The sequence below is a fragment of the Petaurus breviceps genome, unplaced genomic scaffold (assembly GCF_028583685.1).
Source record: "Petaurus breviceps papuanus isolate PSGF00001 unplaced genomic scaffold, PetGlider_PUasm1.0 207, whole genome shotgun sequence".
In the NCBI taxonomy this organism is placed as follows: domain Eukaryota; kingdom Metazoa; phylum Chordata; class Mammalia; order Diprotodontia; family Petauridae; genus Petaurus; species Petaurus breviceps.
The window spans coordinates 8238690-8254442 of record NW_027185850.1 but is presented as its reverse complement, the minus strand read 5'-3'; the positions used below and the strand labels follow the sequence as shown (position 1 = coordinate 8254442).

Genomic DNA, 15753 nt, shown 5'->3' with positions numbered 1-15753 from the left:
GAGCCAGCTTAGTTAGAATGTAGATTATGTGAAGAAGCGTGTGAGATGTGGCATGTAGAAGGGTTGGTTAGACCTGGACTGTGAAGGATCTTGAATGCCAAAATAAGGAATCTGTAACTTACTCAGTAAGTGATGAGGAACCACTGAGAATAACAACATCAGTAACAATAATGCAGTATGTGTATGCTCTGGCTCCCCACTCACTCTCTCTCTGTCTCTCTTCCCTCTCTCCCATCTCTGTCTCTGTCTTTATCTCTGTCTGTCTATATCTTTCCATCTTTTCCATCTCTTTCTGTCTGTATCTTCTCTTTTTCACCTACCTCTGTCTTTTCTCTTCCCTTCTCCTCTTCTCTTCTCTTCTCTCTTTCCACTCTCTCTGTCTCTGTCTCTCTGTCTCTCTCTGTCTCTGTCTCTCTCTGTGTGTCTCTCTGTCTCTCTCTCTCCTCCCCAATCTGTTTCTCTATTTCTGTTTCTTCCCTTTCTCTGTCTCTCCAGAGCAAGGCTACTACATCAGTCCCTTAGGGTTCCAAGGTACCCTGATGATTTGGGAGCTGCTTTTTATTTATTTATTTAAAATTTTCTTAAATTAAATTTTATGTTTATTTTTAGCTTACATCATTCATTTCCACAAGATTTTGAGTTACAAATTTTCTCCCCGTCTTTCCTCTACCCACCACCCAAAAACAGTGATCCCACTGTATATCCCCTCCCTCAATCTGCTCTCTCCTATATCCTCCCCCATCCCCCTCTGACTTTCCAGTATGGCAAGATGGATCTCTATATCCCAGTGCCTATATATCTTATTTCTCAGTTGCATGTAAAATAATGATTTTTTTTTAACATTTGATTTTAAAACTTTGAATTCCAGATTCTTCCCCTTCCTCCCTTGTTACCCACCCTTACTGGGAAGATAAGCAATTCAATACAGGTTGTACATGTGTAGCTACGCAAAATATTTCCATAGTGGATATATTGTGAAAGACTGACTATATTTCCCTCCATCCTATCCCGTCCCCTACTTGTTCTATTCTCTACTTTGACCCTTTAGAGGTCAAAGTAGAGAATACTTTAGATTCCTTTTTGGGGGACAAAAGTCCCTTTCCAAAAGTGTGTGCTTCCAACTTCCCTCCCCCCCCAACCTGCCCTCCCCTCCATCATCCCCCCTCTCATCCCCTTCCCCCTACTCTCCTGTAGGGTGAGATACCCTATTTAGTATATATATCATTGCCTCCCTAAGCCAAATTCAATGAGAGTAAGGTTGACCCATTCCCTTTTGCCTTCCTCCATTGTAACAGTTTCCCCTTGCCTCTTCTATATGGGATAATTTACCCAATTCTGTCTCTCCCCATGTCCTCTCATTATATTCCTCTCTCACCTCTCAATTTCACCTTTTAAGTATCATCCCTTCCTGTGCCCTCTGTCTGTGTATGCCTGTACACATATACACACACACTCACATATGTATTTATATGCCCATATACCCTCCTATATAGACATATGTATGTATGTATACATATATATATACACACATTTATGTTCCCTTCAATTGTTCTCATACTGAGAAAAGTTTCATAAGTTACAATTATCATTTTTCCATGTAGGAATGCAAGTAGTTCAACTTTGATAAGTTCCTTATGATTTCTTTTCCCTGTTTACCTTCTCACGCTTCTCTTGCTTCTTGTATCTGAATGTCAAATTTTCTATTCAACTCTGGTTTTTTCATCAAGAATGCATGAAAGTCCTCTGTTTCATTGAATAACCATATTTTCCTCTGAAACATGATACTCAGTTTTGCTGGGTAGGTGACTCTTGGTTTTAATCCCAGCTCCTTTGACCTCCAGAATATCATATTCCAAGCCCTTTGATCCCTCAGTGTAGAAGCTGCCAGATCTTGGGTTATCCTGATTGTGTTTCCACAATATTCAAATTGTTTCTTCTTGGCTGCTTGTAATGTTTTCTCCTTAATCTGGGAACTCTGGAACCTGGCTATAATATTCCTAGGAGTTTTCTTTTGGGGATCTTTTTCAAGATGTGATTAATGGATTCTTTCAACCTCTATTTTGCTCTCTGGTTCTAAAACATTAGGGCAATTTTCCTTGAGAATTTCTTGAAGGATGATTTCTAGGTTCTTTTTTTGATTGTGGCTTTCAGGTAGTCCAATAATTTTTAAATTATCTCTCCTGGATCTATTTTCCAGGTCAGTGGTTTTTTCAATGAGATATTTCACATTGCCCTCTATTTTTTTCATTTGTTTGGATCTGTTTAATAGTATGTTGATTTCTCATAAAGTCATTAGCTTCCATTTGCTCCAATCTAATTCTGAAGGAATGATTCTCTTCAGTGAGCTTTTGAGATTCTTTTTCCATCTGGCAAATTCAGCTTTTTAAGGCATTCTTCTCCTCATTGGCTTTTTGAGCCTCTTTTGCCATTTGAGTTAGTTTATTTTTTAAGGGGTAATTTTCTTCAGTCAGGTTATTAACTCTCTTTTCATGATTTTCTTGTATCATTCTCATTTCTCTTCCCAATTTTTTCTCTACTTCTCTTACTTGATTTTCAAAATCCTTCTTAAGTTTCTCTATGGATTGTAACCAATTCATATTTTTCTTGGAAGCTTTTGGTGCAGTTCTGACTTCGATTTCTTCCTCCTGTTCCATGTTTTGATTCTTTTTGTCCCCCAAAAAAAGAATCAAAAGTTGGATTGCTGTGCTTGTTTTGCTTCCTTTGCCTGCTCATGTTGCCACTGAATTACTTGACCTTTGAGCTTTTTGCCACAGTAGAACTCTGCTTACAGAGAGGGGAGTTTTGTCCCAAATTGCTGAGGTTTTCACAGCTGCCAGAGCTATTAGTTGGCTGCCCTCTCTGAAGCCTCCACTGGCTCTGGTACCTGGTCAAACACCCCAGGACTTCCACCCTAGACAGCAATCCAGATTCAAGCAGGTTAAAGCAAGAGCAATTACTTCTCGGAATGGTCTCTTGGTCCCCCTAAAATCTGCAGGCCAGGAGCTCTGAAGCAGCCAAGTTGCAGCCACCACACCTTCTCCCCGGGGGGGGGGGGGGGGGGGGGGGAAGGCTGGACCGCACTCCTGGACTCTCTGTTCCCAAAGTCCACTGACTTCTCACTTTGTCTTTGGCATTTATGGGTTGATTAGTCTGGAAACCACCACAACTGCTGGTGATCCACTCTCCTGAAGACCCTCCAGCCATGGCTGGTTGGGCCACCCTGGGGCTAAAACCACAGGCTCACTTGGGGCTGGGCTCTGCTCCCAGTGCACTGTGATCCTGCTGGCCTGCCAGGCTGCCTTCAGTGGGAGGTTTGTTTCTCTCTGTCACTTTGTGGGTTCTGTAGCCCTAAAGTTTGTTTGGAGTCATTTTATAGGTATTTGAGGTGGTTATGGGGGGAGCACAGGGAGTTTTCCTGCTTCTACCTGGAGCAGCTTTTTAATCTATTGTTATTGACTCAAGCCACCACAGTTCACTTCCATTGAACATTGATTAGTTTTTACAGAGGGAGATTTGCTTCCAATATAGAGCAACGAAACCATAGACACACATCCCCCACCTTGGGGCTACAATCACCTCTGGTTTCTGGAGGAGCCAGCTCTAAACTTGGTTCTGCCATAGCAATGGTTCGACCAAGTTCTTGCCTCGATGTGGCATGACTTCAAGATGGTCCCTTTCTCAGGCACTGACAGTCTGGGGTCCAGAAGATCGTTCTCAAAGGTCAATCTGGGGCACCAGAATCTGTCCTGGACCGTCACTTCCAGGTCTGCCAAGCTTCCCAAGTCTCCTAGATCAGCAGGGCCTCTCCCTAGAAGTGTGAGCTATGATGAGGCGCTGGAGGGACCCAAGATGGCAGGCTGTTTGAGTGCCTCTTCAGCACATGGTTACCTGAATAGAACCAGTTCCCACCTTCTCCCATTGGACAGATTCCATGCCAGGCACTCTGCAAATGTGCTGACCCTCATTGCAATAACAGCTCCCTTTTAGAAAGCATTTTAAGGTTTGTTAAAGCTCTTTCCACATATTATCTCATTTCATATTCACAACTCTGCAAAGTGGGTGCTGGTATTGTCTCCATGTTACAGGGGAAACTAGGGCTCAGCAAGTTTAAATGACTCATCCAGGGTCACACAGCCAATAAGCCTGTGAGGCAGAATCTGAACCCACATGACTCCAGTTCCAAGGATGTAGCCATTGAGCAGGGAAAGGACCTGGTCAGAGCTTGGAAGATCCTCTTGGCAGATGCCTGAGGGATGAATTTAAGCAGGAAGAGACTAGATTGAGGAAGACCCCTTGGGAGGAGACTAAGATAGACCGGTTGAGACAGATAAGAGTCTGATGTGGATTGATACAAAAATGGGGAGGGGTGAGAGGAGGAGTTGCAGAAAGAGAATGACAGGCCAAGGCAACTGACTGAATATCAAGGGAGAGGGACCTGACAGTTCAAAGAAGCTGTTTTACCTTTTAGACTTAGTCCAGTGCTTTGTACACAGTAGGTGCTTAAAAATATTTATTGAATTCAATTGGATAAAGCTTGTAAAATGAAATGAATGGGGGGCGGCCAGGTAGCACAGCGAGTAAGAGCACTGGCTCCAGTGTCAGGATGACCTGGAGATTGAATCCCGGGCTCAGACACTTGGCACCCACCCAGAAACACCTGGCCGTGTAACCTTGAGCAAGTTACTTAACCCTGATTGCTTAAAAAAAAAATGAAATGAATGGAATCTGAATTGAATTTAAATGTATCCTTTTAGAGTAAATACAGAATAAAATAGAAGGTACCTCCACCCCCCACATTTTTTTCTGAAGTTGGCTGCATGTTAAGGGTGCATAGGGGCCCAGAACCTCACCAAATGGGCAGATAGCATAAAGAGCTGGGGCTGCAATTGATTCCCACTCATTTCACTAGTTTTTAAAAGATCTGGGGGTAAAAATGATAGAGAACAGAGAAGTGTTAAGGTGGTTCGAAGTTTGGAGTCAGGACAAGGATCAGGAAATCCATAGGGATCGTGGGCTCAACGTGAGTCAACCAGCAGCCTAGTATGGCAACCAATACACTAATGTCATCTTGGGCAACATGAAGCTTCCAGAAATAAGGAGGTGATTGCAGAACTGTGACTCGGTATTCTAGAACCTGGGTGCGATGCCTGGGGGTGTGCCCCCATGTGTGCTTGAGGCAGGGTAGAGAGAGAAGCCACCGGAGTCGAGGAAGTCAGAGCCCAAGGTTTTTGAAGGGAGTAGTGGCTGGGGAAGGGAAGATTGTGAGGCAGGGGCTGACCTCACTGTGGAGGTGGGACCATGACCTGCAAACCTTCAGATGACAGCCACAAGGATCTCAAAGTCAAAGGGAGGAAAGGTACAGAGTGTCCAGTTCTGGGCACCATAGTTTGGGATGTCGTTCATGAGCTGGGGAGTTTCCTGAGGAGAGCAGCCAGGATGGTGAGGTTCCTCAGGGTCCTACCCTCTAAGGATGTGTGGAAGGAAAAAGGAATGTTTAACCAAGATAAGGAAAGACACGGTATTTGAAGGGTTGTCATTTGGAAAGGCAATAAGATTTGCCTTGTTCTTCTTGGTCTCTAGGGGCAGCACCAGAAGCAATGGGTGGAAGCTGGAAAAGGCAAATTTGATCCAGGAAAACAAATGCAAAAAGACTACATTAATGCAAATGCAAGGAAGAACCACCACAAAACAATCAAAGATGACTATTGTGAAATCAAAAAGAGGAAGCTGGACCTCCTAGAAGGGATAGGAAAAGATAGCTTCTTCTCCTCCTTTTTTCTTCCTTCTTTTTCTTCTTTCTCTCCCTCTTTTTTTGCATCTTTTCTTCCTCTTTCCTTTTCCCCCCTTTCTTTCCTTCCTTTCTTTTCTTCCTTCCTTCCTTCTAAACATCCTTCATTATACAGGATAGCTGGACAGCTCTCTGAGAAGGGGCAAAGTGAAGGAAATAAAGAATGAAGTCTAGGTGATATGAAAACAAAAGATATCGACAAAATCTATTTTTAAAAAAGAAAAGAGACTCATTTAGGCTTCATGTTGGGAAGAACTTTCCCACCAATTAGGGCCAACCTGCAGGTGAATGAGTGGCCTGGGGAAACAGCCTCATGGCCCCTCAATGGGGATTTTCCAGCAAAGGCTGGATGGCCATTTATTTGTTGGGTATGCCAAAAAGGAAATTCTTTTTTTCAGAATAGATTGGACTTAATGACCTCTGAGGTCCTTCTCACTTGGAGACTCTGGGCTTCCCACATATAATGCAGAATTGGTTGTTTACTTATACTCAGAAAGCAGACTCCCCTGAAGAGCTCAGAGTGCTTTAAAAAAAAAAATCCCAAACCTTAAGCTCCCAGAGGTTCTCAATCCAGGCAGGTTCCATGAATTTTCGGGTTTTTTTGTTTCATAGTTTAAAACGATACTTCAGTGTAATTGATTTCGTTGGTGATCTTAGGTATTTTACAAGCATGATTCTGAGAAGGGGTCCATCCCTTTCATCAGATTGCCAAAGGGATCCATGACAAAATCAGGTTAATGACTCCCCTAACAGAATCTTTAGAAATTTACCAGTTGAACAGATTTCCCATCTTGTTTACCTAGTAACAAACACCCTGTCCTCTCTCCTTCCACCACCTAAGCTCTTCTTCTACACTCCCCTTCCCCCACAACCCCTCCCGGGAACATGTTCCCACCAATCTCTCTCTAAAATATGTTGCCACTAGTAACGTCTCAAGTTGCATTTCTGTATTTTTCAAGCAAAAGACGAGGGATGAAAGTAACAGAAAGCAGTGGAACACTCAGTCCTCTGGCTGCCAGCCAAATGTCACCAGGATTACGGAAAGTTGGTTAGCCGAAGGCTTGTGCTTCTGGGCTCATCAGCAGCTACAGGCTGAGAAACACCATCTAGGGAGAGAGATTTGGATTCCCATCAATGGCTACACAGACAAGAGAATGTGTGGCAAATGACTTGACACCCCTGTCCTGCTCCCCACAAACCCAGTCACCTTCCGTAGCCCAAAAGGGGACCAAAGCACGAGAGCTTTCCATGTTGAGTCTTTGATTTGGAATCACAGAGGATAGAGCTGCGGGGCACCTCTCTTTGTCCCTGAGATGGCTCATGGGATCTTAGATCCAGACCTTGCAGGGAGCCCAAAGGCAATCTCCTCCCAACCTCCATCTTACAGATGAGTCACCTGAGGCTGGGAAGTGTCTCTGCCTCGCCTTGCCCAAGGTCCCATAGGTACTGAGTAGTGGACCCCTCTCAGTGCCTGCCCTCAGGGACTAGCCCTACATCCTGTAGATGTTTTGTCTAGTGCCGGTTGTTTGCATGTTGTTTCCTCCTATAAGTTCCTTGACAGCAAGGACTTTTTATTTTATTTTACTTTTGTTTTTCTCTGTATCCACAGTGTTTGCCATGTTTGGCTTGTAGTAGGTGCCTAATTCATACTTGCTGATGGATTGCCTGGTTGAATCAGACTCCCGGAAAGCCTTCTTGTACTACGCTAGAAAAGTCCTGAAGATAGACTGGAACTGTTCCGTCAGGACCAAAGGGTAAGGCACATATATGGGAGCCTGTCAGAGCATCCAGAGAGTTCACCAAATCTTGGAATCGCTGGTTTAGAATTGGAGGGGACCCCAAATATCACTTAGTCCAATCTTTTCATTTTAGAGTAAACTGAGGACCTGAGAAGTGAAGTGGTTTGCCTAAGGGAAAATGAAGTACCATGATTCTGTTGTAACCATTACACTCGATCTTGTGTCATCCTTGGTGAATCCAGAGCTAGGATCTCAATTTCCACAGCCAGGGCTCTTTGTAAATTAGTGTGAGTAAAATAATTGGGATGATACAGCAGACCCCTGCCTGCCCCCAGCCCACACAGAAGGAACAAAAGCATCAGGGGCTTCCAGAATGCACACAGCCACGAGGGCAAGCAGACTTGGCCAGGCGGTGATGGAATGACCAGGACCCTTGAGGTCCAGGCATCATCTCGGAGGAAGCCTGCCCTGCTGTCCCAGGGCTGTCCTGTTTGACGGGGAAACCCATCTTGGGCAGAAACAGAAGAGAGAGGGATTAAATACTTAAGATGCTAAGGCAACCAACATACCAAGGAAAAGCCAGGCTCTGTAACAGTCTGTTGACTTTGTGGTCGACATCTGTCAGCATCCCTCACATTCTGCCTCTCTCCAAATCCCCCAAGGACAGCTCTGATGTCTCCATCCTCTCTGCCTGATGGTTCTTGTGGTGGGACACGCTGCCCAGAGTCCTGGCTCCTCCCGCTGGGCACAGGGGCACAGGGGTGCAGGTTGTAGCTGCCCTAAGGATGGAGCAAGTTTGTGCGGATGCTTCTTTTCCTATAGGTTTGGCAAGTTTAGGGCCACGTGACAAAAGTTGTGTCTGGATAAAGAGCAAGACCATTAGTGCAAAATTAAACAGAATAGTAATCATAGCTGCTATTTATAAGCTAATTGCAGTTTTGCAAAGTCCTTTGCCTTCATTGTCTTTCTTAGATAGACCAGAAGTGGATGCTATTAGTACCCCCCTCCCATTTTTCCTCCCACATTCCTGATTCCCTACAACTACTGGTAGCACTCTCTGTCTCTGTCTCCCTGTCTCTCTGCTCTCCTCTGTCTCTGTCTCTGTCTCCCTGTCTCTCTGCTCTCCTCTGTCTCTGTTTCTCTCTGTGTCTCTGTCTCTCTCTGTCTCTCTTTCCCTCCCTCACTCCCTCCCTTTCTCCCCCAACTCCCTTGTTTTATGTTGCATTCTCTTCCGATTGGAATGTAAGCTCTTTGAGGGCAGGACCCAAATCATTTTTGTCTTTGTATCCCCAGGGCCTGGCATGCAGTAGGTGCTTAAATGCTTATTGATTGGTTGATTTTTCAGATGAGGAAACTGAGGATCAGAAAGGTTCAGGTGCTCACCCAGGATCCCAAAACTGAAAAGTGAAAGTGCTTTGGAAAAAATGAACAACCACTAAACAAGTACAAGATATTTTTGTTGCTAAGAAATTAGATGAATTTAAATAAATATAATGTATGTGAATGAAAAATGAAGAAATGGAGAGTTTTCCAAACTAGGGGAGCTAAGTCTCGGACTGAACACTCCTAACTGTCTTCCCCCAGCTGGCCTGGAAGTGATACAGCCGCCAGAGCTCTGGGCTTAGAGTCAGGAAGCCCCGAGTTCAGATCCTACCACAGATGCTCTAGCTTTGTGACTGGGTAAATAACCTCCCTCCGTCTCAGTTTCCTCATCTGTAAAATGAAGGGATTGGATGCAATGGCCTCTAAGACCTCTTCTGACTTGCTGTCTGTGTCCCATCAGCCATCACAAAGAATCCGTGAATTTGGGGGCCTCCCCAGTTATATTCCTTCCCTTTGTTGCTCCCCTCGATGACCCATCTCCAATTTAATTCAAGGAACAATTATTAAATGCCTGCTATGTGCCAGACATAGCTGATGGAGATGTGAAGACAGAAATGACAAGAGGCTCCATTCTCAAGAGCTTGGAGGTGGAGAAAACACAGAGACAGAACCAAACGGCAGTGTAGACGGTGAGGCTGGGGTGGGACAAATGGACTTTTAGGACAACTTTTCTCACCCTCTTCTGACTCTTTGCCTCCCTCCACCCAGGGAAGGTCCCAGCACCTGGTGACTGACCCATCCTACTGTACTTGAACCTCTCCCACTGGGAGGTAACTGCAACCTAACCCTTTCACTTTTGGCCTTTGAAGCTCACTCCTACCAAGGAGAAGAAAACCTTTGTTTCTTCTTAAAGGAATCTCAGACACCGACACCTTGGTGAAGAGGTTCTCTTGGGGGCATTCCATGGGCCCTGAAGGTTAGCCTACCTCTGTCCTCACCAGGTAACCTGGTCGCTGACTTTGGTCCAGAGCCTCTCCCCACCGCTCTGGGCTGCTCCTCTGAGGATAGAAAACAGCGTTACTGGAAGGCTGGTCTTCAGATTTCTAGGGACAGTGCTGTTCGGATCACTCAATCATCAGGTTCTTCCCAGAACTAGGACCTTCCCTAAATAGCTGATGTGCTGAGGAGTCCTCTCCCTTCAAACGCCCCGCCCTTCCTTCCTTCTGAAGGTGGTGGGTAGGACCCGGACCTGGGGGCCAGAAGACGGGCTGGGAACCAGGGTTGCCCTGGTAAATGTTCGACAGCAGGTGAGCTTATGGGCATTATTAACACTTTCTTAAGCCTTGACAATCAATAAGCAATAAGTCAAGGCCTGGTTTGTAACTTGGTAATTTCTGAGTGTAAATGGTCACCCTGGAAATTTAACAATCAGCTGTCAGTCAGTAAGAGCCGGATCCAGGCCACCCCCGGTTGCAGCCCTGGTTCAGATCCTACCCCAGATACTTCCGAGCTCTCTGACTCTGAGCAAGGGACCTCCCCATTCTCAGCCTCACTTCCTCACCTATAAAAAGGGGATAATAACACTTCTGTGTGCTAGGGTTGTTGAGAGGACGAAATGGGATAACGTGAAAAGGGCTTTGCCAACCACCAGCTTTTATCACTTTATCCTGGCCCACTCCTTCCCCAGGAGCTGAGTCTCTCTTCCCCCACCAATCCCAAGTTACAGCCCTATCCTCTTCTGCCCCCAGACTCCTAGATAAAGAGTTAGGTTGTCTAGCATCTGTGTGATATTATCTTAGTGACTCCTAGAGAAAGGGCAGTGTGGTGGATAAGGATCTGGCCTCCATGTCAGGGAGACCTGAATTCAAGTCCTGAATCCAACACTTCCTGGCTCTGTGACCTCCTTCTGCACACCAAGCCACTCTCTAACATAGAGCTCACTAATCTGGGGTTCAAAGATGCCCCTACCCTGGATCCATGGAAAGATTTCAAAGAGTCCTTGAACATAAATAGGAAAAAAGTATATCTTTATTTTCATTAATCTCCAACTCAAATGGAGCATTTCTTTTGATTATTTAAAAATTATTTAAAATAGTATTCTATAAAAGAGTCTATCCACCAGCTTCACCAAACTGTGCCAAGAGTGGGGAGGCAGATAGGGCTCATGATCAAAAAAGGTTGGGAGCCCCCTACTCTATGTGTTTCAGGGAAGTACCACCCTCTACTGATACAGTGAGCTCCTCAATCAGGCTGGGCCTCCACCGATGAAATCATGGTTTCCATTCTTTCTCCATCACCTACCCATCCTAGCTGCAGCTTGAGGATTTCAAATAACGTAATGCTTTTTATCTGGAAAACTGGATAATTTCTCTAGGCCTACTATGCGATGGCATTTCTGACACTTCAAAAAGTAAGTCATTGGGATTCCTTTTCAGGAATACACTGACTTCACATGGGTGTTCTAAAGATGAGGACAGGTGCCTCTGCAAAATAACACTCATCTATGGAGACTACCTGTCCTTGTAACTTGACTTGTTTGGAGAAATGCTGCCAAAGGAAAATTGCTTGCCAAGATTTTAGTAAAGAGTTGGTAAATTTAGTAAAAATTGAGAATCCTTCTCAAGCTATTCTTGTACCCAGGAGGGAGAGACATGTTCTAGCTTGGCAGTATAGCTAAGTGGGTTTGGAATTGGCTGAGAGGCCTAACCCAATGAATAGTCATCAATGGCATTTATTGCTGACTCTTCCTTGAGTTGGGGCCTTCAGCAAGTTCCAAACCCAACTGATTTGGAAGGTCTGTCTCTAGTGGATTGTCCCAGCCATTGGTGCTTGGCCCAAGCCATTGAACATTTTTATCTATGACTTAGATAAAGGCTGAGGGGCATGCTACTCACATTTGCAGATGGCAAAAAAAAAACTAGTGGAGATATTGAAGACAGGATTGGGATCGCCAAAAGTCAAAGATCATATAGATTGAGCCAAATTCAATCAAATGAAATAGGATGGGAATATAGGAAAAGTCAAACTCAGTTTCAAAAGATCAACTTCACAGGTACAAAATGGGGGGAGTACAACCAGATAGCAGCTCCCCCTGAAAAAGATCAGGAGAGTCTATATGAGTCAGCAGTGTGGGACTGAAGCCAATGGAGTTATGTGATCTCTGATTACCTTGAAAGACACAGAGCATCCTAGAATAAAATGGTAACCGTTCTCCAGTGCTTGGCCCTGGTCAAGGCACGTCTGGAATGTTGTGTTCTGTTCTCCATAGTACAACTAAGGAAAGACATTGATAAAGTGAGAGGCCACATAGACACCCATGATATGGATGGACAGCGTGGAGGGAGCCTCAGAGCTGTTTGCAAGGATTTGAAGAGCTGTTTGTAGAGGGGAGGATTAGTCTTGTTCTGTTTCCCCAGGGCAGAACTCTGAGCCGTGGGTGCAAGAAGCAGAGAGACAGGTTGAGACTTGATTGAGTCTTTGAAGAATGGAAAGGGCTGCCTTGGGAGGAGAAGGCTTCCTGCCTGCTCTGTGGAGGTCTTTAAGCAAGGATGGAGGAGCCATTTCTGGGGCATTTCATGGACAGTTTGGACTAGATGCCTTCTGAGGTTGCTAATCAGTCTGAGATTCTGGTCTGGAGTCAGAGAACCTGGGTTCAAATCCTGTCCCTGGCACTTAAGACCATGGTGCCTTGGGTATTACTCAGCCTACCCAGATCTCAATCTCTTCCTCTGTGAAAGGAGGGGATTGAACAAGGATCATAGATTTGGAGCTAGGAAGGCCCACTCTGAAAGCCCCTCCAGGTCTAGATCAATGATTCTGTTATCTGCTGTGTGCCAGGCATTGTGCTAGACAGAGGGTCCCAAACAGTTCCTGCCCTCAAGGAGCTTCCATTCTACTGTTAAAAATCTGTGCACTGGGGATGAGGAGAGCAGTCAAGGTCATGGTTACAGGCAAAGAGATCCTTCTGCTGTGCATTCTTATTTCTAGCCCTGACAATCAGCACAAACATCCCCAACAATCATAATAAGGAGGATGCTATTAATGCTGCCATTTATGGGTTCATAATGCATTTCTTCCAAAGACCACAACGTGTTTTATAAGCATAACCCAATTCACCCTCACAACTTCCCCAAGGACGGCCCCATTTCATGGATGAATGAAGCTGAGTTCTGCCAGAGTGGAGTGACTCACTCAGAAGCAGGCAGAGATTGGGGGTGTGTCAGCTCGGAGCCCAGGCTGGGTTTTCATCCTGGCACCCTTTGAACCACACTGTGTTTTCTCATCAGCTTTCTGAACTATCCTGTCACATTAAAAGCTGAAAAGCTGATGCAGAGGCCAGCCTCCGTATCTCTGCCAGCTAATTAACTATCAGGCTCTCTGGTCCTTCTGTTGACTCCAGTGCACTCAGGTGGAACCAGATAAAAGGCTCTGGGGGCTTAAGGCGTCTCTGGGTGACTCCATTAAGAAAGTGCCATGTGTACACGGTTGGTTCCTTTCCTCTCTCTAAGTAGAATAGAGAATTCAGTGAAGTTAGTCATGGATCAGGACTGGCAAGGACCCTAGAGCTGGAACCTGAGGGGCTGGGTTCAGATCCCACTTCTGGGTATACACTGGCTGTTCCTCATCTGTAATATTAATAACAGCTAACACATAGGGCTTGAAAGTTTACAAAATACAAAAATATACAAAAAAACATTTTGTATAATATATAATAATAAATATATTATAAATATATAAATATAAATAATAAAATAATAAATATTATTTCCTTTGATCCTCATAACCCTGGGAGGTAGGTGCTTTTATGACGCCCATTTTACCAGTAAGGAAACTGAGATAGAAGGAGGTTAAGTGACATGCTCAGGGTCATACAACTAATAAGTGTGTAAGGCTGGATTTGAACTCAGGTCTTCTTGACTATAGGTCTTGCAGTCTATCCACTGGACTGCTTAGCTGCCTCTGGTTAGACCAGAGGCAGTGGCTACATTGTCATTCACTGTACTCCACAGACTCAGAGGTTCCTTCTTGGGACATTCACCACAGCCTTGAAATCATGTCATTGAAAGGAGCCAAGATTGATTTCCTTGACACCCACAGTCCTCCACCTTGGAAAGGAAAGTACTTTTTCTCATCTCTTCTTTGCAACCAACCTTATTATATAGCTGAACAGGTAATTTACAACTAAAGAAATATTGTTCATTCATTGAAATAATGCTCAGCCTTTCTTTATCAAAGAAAATAATTTAATAGCTTTAAGGGAAAAAATAAATCAAAACCATGAAACTCCATGTTGTCAGAAGATGGAATAACAGTAGCACTCATACATTATTGGTGGAATTGGAAACTTGTAGAATTATCTTGGAGAGCAATCTGGTCATATATAGGAAACATTATAAAAATAATCATACCCTTTGATCCAGTAATTCAATTTTTTTCAGGATAAACCTAGAAAGTATTATGAAAAGTTATCCCCCCAAAAAAGAGCTGTTCATTCATGCCAGTAGTATATGTAATTGCAAAAAAAAAAAAAAAAGCTAGAAGCAACTTAAATGTTCAACAGAAGGAAAATGGTTAAGGAAATTTCCATATATTAATGTAAAGGAAGTTTGTAATGCAGTTAAAAGCAACAAGGATGGCAAATACAATGAAATATGAAAAGGTCATTTTGAAAGTGAAAAAAGCCAAGGTCAAAGATTTGAAGTTGTGTATGGTGGTGAGGTCATTGAGAAGACAGCCAGGGAGGGGGTGAAGAGGAGCTTGGCTGGGGCCTGCCTGAAGATGGGGTCCAGGAGGGGCAGTAAGCAATCAGGAGAGCTTTTAGTGAGGATATGAGAAATGTATCCAGGGATGAAGGAGGGAAGAGAGGGAGACTGCACTGGGCTGCTTTGGGGAAAATGTGCAGTATGCTCAGAGATCTCAAGCTCCTTCTCCCTGCAAAGGGGACTCCAGAGTTCTCCTGGGGATCAATCTCTCATGGTCATGAATCATGGAATGTCACCATGTCAGAAGAATTAAAATTAGAAACGGCCCTAAGGAGAGTGTGCATCAGCAAGCGGGACGTTACCTGTGATTGGGTGGGAATAAGACAGTAGATGTGGAGCCAGAAGGACCCCTAGAGGTGGTCTCCTTTAATCCTTTCATTGCAGAGAGGTTCTGGGAAGGAGTCATAGGGTGAGCGAGACACACTACATAGGCAGCCCTGAGGGATTTGGGAGAACAGACAAAACGTCACAAAGGGTGAGAAAGTGATTGCAATCTACATCAGTCTGGGGAGTCACCAACTTGAAGGCATCAAAGAATTCAAATAAGCAAGAAAAGATGAACAGGAGTGCTTCTATTCCCAAGCATGACCTCAGAACACAAGATGGTGCATGGAGTTAGGGAAATCTTGGTTCAGATCCTGTTTCACTTACTAGCTCAGACTCTGGACAGGCCATTTACCTCTCTGGGTCTCAGTTTCCTTTTCTGTAAAATGATTCAGGTTCCAAATCCCCTTTCAGCTCGAAATCTCCATCCTCAACTGGATCAGTCAACAAATATTTATCAAGTGATAAATGCTAGGAGCTGGTACTCCATTGTTCCATTGTTCAGGTCTGGGGGCGATGATTTTGGAAGGATAATCAAGAGATCAGATGTTCAGAAGAGGGAAACTAAGATGATGCAGGGCCTTGAGTTCATGCCAAATGAAAATGAGTCAAGAGTAAGGGATAGAATGTGGAACTTGGAACCAAGAAAACCTGAGAATTTTCATGGAGAGGAAAGGAGAGGAGAGAAGAAGAGAGGTGAGGAAAGGAGAGGAGAGGAGAGGAGAGGAGAGGAGAGGAGAGGAGAAGAGAGGGAAAGAAAGGAGAGGAGGAGAGAGGAGAGGGAGGGGAGGGGAGGAGAGGAGAGGAGAGGAGAGGA

The 15753-nt window shown here is 44.5% G+C and overlaps 1 long non-coding RNA gene across 1 annotated transcript; it reads right to left on the bottom strand.

The window, feature by feature from the left end:
* Window positions 1-6211: 6211 nt before the first annotated feature.
* Window positions 6212-10014, bottom strand: LOC138164780 (uncharacterized). The gene is made up of 3 exons (XR_011169174.1): window positions 9837-10014; window positions 8097-8386; window positions 6212-6894 (listed from the first exon to the last, which is right to left on the bottom strand). It is a non-coding gene; the product is annotated as an uncharacterized lncRNA (long non-coding RNA).
* Window positions 10015-15753: the final 5739 nt, after the last annotated feature.